Source organism: Apium graveolens, chromosome 6, assembly GCF_009905375.1.
Source record: "Apium graveolens cultivar Ventura chromosome 6, ASM990537v1, whole genome shotgun sequence".
Classification (NCBI taxonomy): Eukaryota; Viridiplantae; Streptophyta; class Magnoliopsida; order Apiales; family Apiaceae; genus Apium; species Apium graveolens.
The window spans coordinates 264,566,590-264,575,781 of NC_133652.1; positions in this window are offsets into that span (position 1 = coordinate 264,566,590).

Consider the following 9,192-nt stretch of genomic DNA (forward strand, 5'->3'; position numbering starts at 1 on the left):
AGACATAAATCAGTTAATTTAAAAGTAGAAATTAATATCTACCCAAGTTTTGATAATAAGTTCTGATGATGCAATAAGTAAACAGATAACAATAAATCCATTATAAGATAAGCTAAAACATAAATTTATATTACATACATGCTCGACCTTCATAGTAACAACAAATTCACAAGTAATTTTTTTTTTTACTAAAATGCCAACTAAAATTTACAAGTAAGTCTAAAATATATGCCTACTAAAATGGCAACTGAACTATATGTGATGTAGGGTGATATAGATTTACCAATGTATATTCCAGCATTTGGTTCTTTAATTGCACAGGAACAATATGCTAGTTGATGTAAGTGAGAGATACATTATCCTTGGATAGTGTTCCAAGAAAATTACTCAACTCCGTCACAGTTTTCTGCTCATCGGAAATTGGCTGACCCTCTTCATTCACATTAATGACTACTTTTTCATTAGGACCTCTGGCATGAACTCTACTCATTTTTTACCGCCTTTTAGGCTTTCTTGGAGCTCGTACTTTGCATAAATACCAGGTTTATAGAAAATGAATACAAGTCAATGTATAACCTTATAAAAACTAACAGTGCAAAACATGTAAATAATCCAAAAACATGTACCTGTTTCAACTTCTTCAGTTTCCATCCCTTCTTGGCCTAGTTCTGGAACATTTTCCATTATTGGAGCTGCAAGATTCTGCTTTTGACGTTCACGCATTGCTAAATAAGCAGCAACTGAACCAGCTTCTTCATGATTGCCAGATTGTTTAAACATTTTGCTACATGTTTGCTTTAGAACTGGTGGAATAAATGAGCTAGTTGCTTCCCTGTTATTCCAAGATTTCTTGGCTGCTTCTCTGTTGCAATGACAATGACATCATCTGTAACTTGTTTATCATTTTGAACTACTGCATTGGCTCGCGACCGAGTTGTTGGTCTAGCTTCCCTGTTAGTTCTAGCTTTCTTTGACTTGACAATTTTTTTTCTCTAAAATAAAAAATGATAGTTAGTACCAGAATGGAAAAATTACTTGTACTTGGTTCATATTATATTAATACAATTTAAGTATTTAAGAAGGAATTTTTTAATTTGGATATATATGGTACCGATTGACTATCTAATATATGTTATCCAAAATAAATTCTATTTCTGTAAAAAAATATGAAATTATCCAGTCTATGTGTTCCTATGTAATAGCTTTTATATTTGTGATCTCTATACTTTATAGAAGTACAAGATTAAATAGAGTTATATTTGGAACTAATGCATATGTTTTTAATACAAAAGCACTAAAAAAATCTTTCTAAAAGATTTGATAATGATCTAGTACCTTTAATAAATCATCGCTGGCATCTTCACTCTCATTTTATGGAAAATATTCATCACCTTCCTCTGGATATCGATCTTTATTTTTTGTTTTTTTAATCTCTTCAGCTTGCTTTCCCTTATCAGCAACTAAAGTGGGCAACCCAAGTGATTTATAAACTGTATCATTTTCTTTCATATGTTGTATTCTCCCCAGTTCATATTATATCACTGGTAGTGGTGGCGGGGGAGGCAACTGCAACCTTAGTTATAAGGTGTAAAGTAATTAAACCATAGAAATTAAATCACCTGAAGAGAACAAAAAATCAGAAGTACCTCAACATCAAGGTCATTCTCTGCGGTGTCTTCATCATCATCTAGTTCAGTTGCTAACTGTAATTTCCTCCTTGTCGATCCTTTTTCTTTCATACGTTATATTCTCCCCAGTTCATAGTTTGTCACTGGTAGTGGTCGCGGGGGAGGCAACTGCAACCATAGTTATAAGGTGTAAAGTAATTAAACCATAGAAATTAAATCACCTGAAGAGAACAAAAAATCAGAAGTACCTCAACATCAAGGTCATTCTCTGCAGTGTCTTCATCATCATCTGGTTCAGTTGCTAACTGTAATTTCCTCCTTGTCGATCCTTTTTCTTTCATACTTGCTTCTTGTTTACTTGAACTCATCTAGGGCACGGGGGAAATTTTCGTCCTCTTACCCACCTGAAATGACTTCTGTTTCATCCTTCTTTGCTGTTGAAGCAAATGAGTTGTAGTGTACTTATGCTTCGGTTGTTTCTTAGCAGAACCTGGATTAGCTACACATAAATACAAACTAAGGAGGCTTAGTATCAGTATACACAAAATGAGACTACTTCACAAAGATTACAAAGAAATGCAATTAATTACCTTCAATTATGTTTTTCCTTGCTCGTATTTCAACATGTGGCTGCATCTGGCAAGTGGGCTCAATGTCCAGGTCAACAGTGTTGTCAATATAAAAAATGAATTTCTTCGTCATTCTCGCAGCCAAGTATATGTTGATTTACATCATTGTCATCCAACAAAAGATTCCAACCACCCCTCTTTCCTTTACCTATATAGATTCCTCCAATTTCTGAGAATTTGAGGTAATCTTTCACAAACTCAATAAGGACAGTGTAGGAAATTTTTTCCACGTCCACGCATGTTACCAACATCGACTTTCCACCAACATAACTTGCCTTCTGAAACTTTCCTTCATAGTGCAGCCTCACATTTATCATTTTATCCATTATGTACAAAAAAATATATTAGAACTCTATGACCAACATACAAACAGAGAACAGAGAACAAATGTACAAAAAAGACAAAAAAAAGCAATAAAAGTAGACTAAAACAAATGGACATGAAGGTAATTAAATAAAGAAAAGAAGCTTATATAGTTCGGCAGATATAAACTACACTTCAAACACATAATTAAAGACCTTACATAACGTACAAATGTAATGGCCTTAAACTCTATGACCAACATACAAACAGAGAACAACATGAAAATACATAGTTAACCACTATAATGTTATAAAAATACACAATATAAGGAGATGGAACAGGAATTTGTGTTAAAGGAACATCGTCCCTAATACAAACCCCTTCAGTTTCATAATTTATTCTAATATTATATGAATGATAACTGCTCAAGTCTTCTTCCATTGAATTCTAATTTTCAATGTCGCACCAGTCCCTCGGTAATTTTTTGATAACATATTGACAATTTTTCTCAACTGGATCATCCACATAAAACACTTGTTGAACTTGTGAAGATAGGACAAAATGATCAGATTTTTGGCATAACTTATTAAATTTACTCGAGTAAGACCAAAAGGAACTTTTTCTTCTTGATACCAGCAACATTTAAACAGGACCACTGTAAAAGCTCCCCAATAGTCAAGTTCGAATATTTCTTCGATTGATTCGTAGTAATTGACATCCCCAACTACTGGATTCTGGTCTTTCGAGCTTGCAAAGCTAGTGGTCTCGGCAGTTAAAAATACCCCACTATTTTGTGTGGTACATCGAGAATCTATAAATTTGGTATAAAATCTGTATCCATTTATTACATAGCCCGTAAACTTCCTAGCTAGTCGATTAGGCCCCAAAGCAAACACCTCTAAATCCCTTGAAATATTTTCTTTTTTTAAAACCTCATCTTTTAACCATTTCCAAAAGTCTTCCATGTGTGCTCGTTCCCTTTTATATTTTTACTGACTTGCAAGACCATCCATGAAAGCTCGATGCTCCCTGAATAGTTAATAAGGTCAAATAATCTATATAGATATCAATACTTAACTGATGAGTAAACTAAAAGGGACATTATAACTTACTCGATTAAACTTTCTATTTCTTTATTATCGGAATTAAAAAGAATATCATGATGCGCTGCCTTCCAATCTGCATCTTTCAATTTGAATATCCTGCCATCCTTATTCTTTTTTGTTCCGATGTGATATTCCACATTCGTTCCATATTTTCCAAAATCAGTTGAATTATTTTCTACTACTCCATCGATGTCCAGAAACCTTGAACAAAATGTGACACACTCTTCAGCCAAGTACCCTTCTGTAATAAAACCTTCTGGCCTACTTCTATTTCTAACATAGCCTTTTAACTTTCCTAGATATCACTCAATTGAAAACATGCAGCGTAGGTGCTCAGGTCCACTGTATTCTACTTCTCTGCATAGATGTACAGGCAAGTGGACCATAATATCAAAAAATGGCTATGTGAAAATCATTTCAAATTCATAAAGTATTACCAAAATTTCTCTTTGCAACTTCTTGATATCATCTAATTCTACGACCTTGCTCCACAGACCTCGAAGAAATGAACCAAGCCTGATCATCGGTAATGCGACCTCGGGTTTTAATATATTTTTTACGGCAAATTGTAATAAATAGTGGAGTATGAAATGAGCATCATAGCTCTTATACCCACCACCTTTCTCTCTTTTATGTGCACATACCGACTTACATTTGAGGCACAACCATAAGGAAGTTTGGCATTTTTCAATAGGCTGCATAAATTTTCTTTTTCCTTATTTGTCATGTCAAATATCGCTGCCGTAATTTTAATATGCTTTCCATCGTCACTTTTAATAGGATGAAGAGGCTTTCTTATGCCCCGATCCTGTAAATCATAACGAGCATTTATGTGATCCTTTAACTTGCCACTTACATTAAGCAAACTACCTAATATTTTATCGCATATGTTCTTCTCTATATGCATGGCGTCCAAGTTATGTCGAAACGGATTATGATACCAGTAGGGCAGATCAAAAAATATTGATTTTTTAAAGGGCCAACCCTTTTACGCTTCCTCCGGGTCTTATCTCCAAACTAATTTTCATACCCCCCATAATAACTCTTCAATTTCTGTTCCTGTTAATGGCACCGGACTATTCCCCATTTCAATTTCACCATTAAATCTCTTCTTATCTAGCCTCCACTCGTGTGTCGGATCAAGAAACTTTCTATGATTCATGTAGACAGTTTTTTTTCTATGTTTCAAATAAACAGAAGAAGTCTCGTAATGGCACTCTGGACATGCTAGTTTCCCCTTTGTACTCCAGCCTGATAACATAGTGTACCCCGGAAAATCGCTAATTGTCCACAACGCGCTTGCTCGTAAATTAAAATTCTCACTAGTCAGGGAATCATAAGTTTTGACACCATCTTTCCACAATGCTTTCAACTCCGAAATTAAGGGCTGCATATAAACATCAATATTGTTTTTGGGAGAATCTGGACCGGATATTAACGTGGACAGAGATTTTCTTATTTCATACATAGCCAGGGGGAAGGTTATAATTTGATAGGGAATAAAATAAACCTTGATTGCATAATTAATATCGCATTAATTATATCAGAATTGGGCTGACAACTAGGGCCATTAAAGAGGGCCCAGAACTCTGAATATTAATTAATTTCGTAATTAATTAATATGGGATAACTCAGCTGATAAATAAAGTCCAGTGAGGAATATAATTCCTTGAAGATTGGCCTCCAAGAAACCTCAGGGGATAAGGAATCAGTTTCCTACCTCTTAGGACTCCAAAGTCCATTCTAGTTCAGAGACTTGCCCACAAAGTCTCCTAACCCTAGTCCAATTCAAGGACTTTCAATATCTATATAAGGGGCCTCACCCCACAGATCAGAACTACGTTTTTGACTTGATCCTTGGCAATCAACAAGGTACGTAGGCATCTTGTTAAGGCAGATCGAGTCATGAGATACAAGAGCAGTCAAATCGAGCCTTGAAGCTCACGAACCCTAGTAATAAGTACAATAATTAATATACCCTAGTTTTTGATCCATAATATTTGGCGCCGTCTGTGGGAAAGCATAATAACAACCACGACGAGAACACGGAGAGAAAGTAGCGCCCCTGAAGGAACACCAGCGGGGATGACCCAAACAATTTCGTCAATGGTGGAGATACCTCTACATTCGACCTATGCCACCGCTCAAGGAGGAGCCCAGGTAGGGGCAACTGAACCTCAGCCATAAAGGACGATTCCCCTGACTCCTCAAGGGACAAATTCCCAACTTCAGCAGCTACATACACCTGTGAATTCTTGACCCGTTGGGTATGAGTATTCAACTGTTGTGGCCACTAACCCCCCTTATGGGATGCCCCTTTACCCCGAGGTTGGAGGAAGTGGACATGCTAATCAGAGTGAAGCACAAGGGCAGACGCCCCAATATATACGTGGTTTGGCTCCTATCCCGGAGGATCAAGAATTTTCTGATCCTTACACCGAGAGAGACTCCGAATCCTCGGATGATGATGTGGCCCCGAGAAGGAGGCGTGCCGGTAAAGAGCCGATACCTGATGGTAACCAACGTCCTAAGAGCACCCGAGGGAGGAATCCCCAAGAAGTGCAGGAGAGAGTCAGGGCTCACGAGGCTGAGATTTAAAGTTTGAAGCGCGACTTGGAAGCGCACCAGGCCCCCAGACCCCCACTACCTCCAAGGGGGAGAAATCCTCCTCCAATCATAGATCTGGATGGTCCATTACAGAGAAGGACTGTTGTCCCAAGGGCTGATCCAAGCAATCTTCTTCCCCTCGGAGATCCTGATGATCCTACTCCACCATTCACTGAAGAAATAATGAGCGCCCATATCTCAAGGAAGTTCAAGATGCCCACCATCAAAGCTTATGATAGCACCAGAGATCCCACTAATCATGTCAGGACATTCTCTAACGCACTGTTGTTGCAGCCCGTGAACGACGCTATTAAGTGTCGGGCCTTTCCTCAAACCCTGTCAGGGATGGCTCAAAGATGGTATAGCCGTTTGCCCTCGAATTATATTGGGTCCTTCAGAGAACTAAGTCATGATTTTATTGAGCAATTCATCAGGGGGAGAGTGCATGAGAAAAGTTCAGCATCTCTCATGAGTATCATGCAGGGAGCAAAGGAATCCTTGAGAGACTATCTGAATCATTTCACAAAGGAAGCTTTAAAAGTCCCAGACCTTGATGATAAGGTAGCTATGATAACACTACTACAGGGAACTAGGGACGAGTTCTTCAAGATGTCCTTAGCCAAGCGCCCCCTGAAAGCATGTTGCAGCTCCAAGATAGGGCAGGGAAATACATCAAAGTGGAGGAGAGCATGAGAAAGACAGTAGTGAATAACGAGCCCGCTGGTGGCAAGAAGCGAAAGACTGATCTGGAGTATATTGCTAAGGACAAGTATCCTAGAACTGAGTAAAACACTGATTCGATCCCAAAGAAGGGAAGACCTGGGCAAAAGTTCACTGAATTTGCTAAGTTGAATGCTCCTAGAAGCCAGATCTTGATGAAAATTGAGAAAGATAGAGACATTCGTTTGCCTAAACCCCTGAAGGCTGATCCTACCAAGCTAGATAAGAATAAATATTGCAGGTTCTATAAAGATGCTGGTCATGACACCGATGAGTGTAGATAATTGAAAGATGAAATAGAATTCCTCATTCGAAAAGGAAGATTGAGCAAGTACACTGGAGATGGAGGAGTTAGGAACAACAATGGGAGAAAGAACTTTGATGATCGTAGGAGGGACCAAGACGATCAGGGGCAAAATCCCCAGCCTAGGGGACCGGCAATCCCGAGGGCCTGTGTTAAATACAATCTTTGGAGGACCAACTGCTGCTGGATTGTCTAGGAAATCCAGGAAAGCGTATACTAGAGAGGTTATGCATATTTTTGGGGAAGCCCTGAAGAGGGCCAGGACAGGAGTGACAATGGCATTTGATGATTCTGACTTGGAGGGTGTGAAATTTCCTCATGACGACCCGTTGGTCATAACACCAATAATAGGGAACAGCCCGGTGAAGAGGGTCCTTGTAGATAATGGTGCCTCGGTGGATATCTTGCTCCATGATACCTTTTTAAGGATGGGTTACAATGATTCTCAATTAACCCCAACCGATATGCCAGTATATGGATTTGCAGGAGTGGAGTGCCCCGTGGAAGGGATAATTAAGTTGCCAACAACTATAGGTCGGGAGCCAAGGCGAGCAACACAAATGTTGGACTTTGTGGTGGTGAAGGCTAGCTCAACTTACAACGTAATTATGGGAAGAACAGGGATACATGCCTTCAAGGCAGTCCCTTCCTCCTACCATTCAGTGATGAAGTTTCCCACCCGGAATGGGATTGGAGAAGAGAGAGGAGTTCAAAAGATGGCAAGGAGTTGTTATGTGGCCTCTCTTAGGGAAGATGGAGTTGGGGGCAGGTAATGCCTATTAAAGATCTGGATATTCATGAGAATGATGAGAAAGGAGAAAAGCCAATAGAAGACTTGGTTCCAATCCCTTTGGCTCCCGAGGATCCTGAGAAAGTGACTTTCATTGGAGCAACACTAGAGGAACCCCTTAGATGAAAGTTGGTAAAATTTTTGCAAGAAAATAGTGACATGTTTGCATGGTCGGCAGCTGATATGCCAGACATAGACCCGAAACTGATCACTCACAAGTTGAATATGGATCCAAATCGAAAGACTGTGAAGCAGAAGAAAAGAAGCTTTGCTCCAGAGAGGCAAGAAGCTATTAAACAAGAAGTAGAGAAGCTCTTAGAGGCTGGTTTCATTGAGGAGATGCAATTTCCAGAATGGTTAGCAAACCCTGTGATGGTAAAGAAGGCTAATGGAAAATGGATGATGTGTGTGGATTTCACCGATTTGAATGATGCATGCCCCAAGGACTGTTTCCCATTGCCAAGGATAGATACATTAATAGATGCTACTGCTGGACATGAGATGCTGAGCTTTATGGATGGATTCAGTGGATACAATCAGATCAAGATGCATAAGGACGACATCCCAAAGGTATCATTCATCACTAACTTTGGTGTTTATTGTTATCTTATTATGGCGTTTGGTCTCAAGAATGCAGGAGCCACCTATCAAAGGTTGGTAAATAAGATTTTCAAGTATCTTATTAGCAAGACCATGGAAGTTTATATCGATGACATGTTAGTTAAGAGTCTAGTAAAGACTGACCATATAACCCATTTGAGGGAAACTTTTGAGATCCTGAGATACCACAAGATGATGTTAAATCCTGCAAAGTGTACTTTCGGAGTGGGATCTGGAAAGTTTTTGGGACTTATGGTCTCCAAGAGAGGAATCGAGGCCAATCCCGATTAAATAAAGGCAATCTTGGACATGGAGCCACCAAAGACTATCAAAGATGTTCAAAAGCTCACTGGAAGGGTTGCTGCATTAGGGCGGTTCATCTCCAAATCTGGGGACAAGTGCTTGTCATTCTTTAAATCCTTGAAGAAGGTTAAGGATTTCGTATGGACTGAGGAAAGCCAGAAGGCATTCGAAGAATTAAAGAAATATATGGCTCATGCCCCGT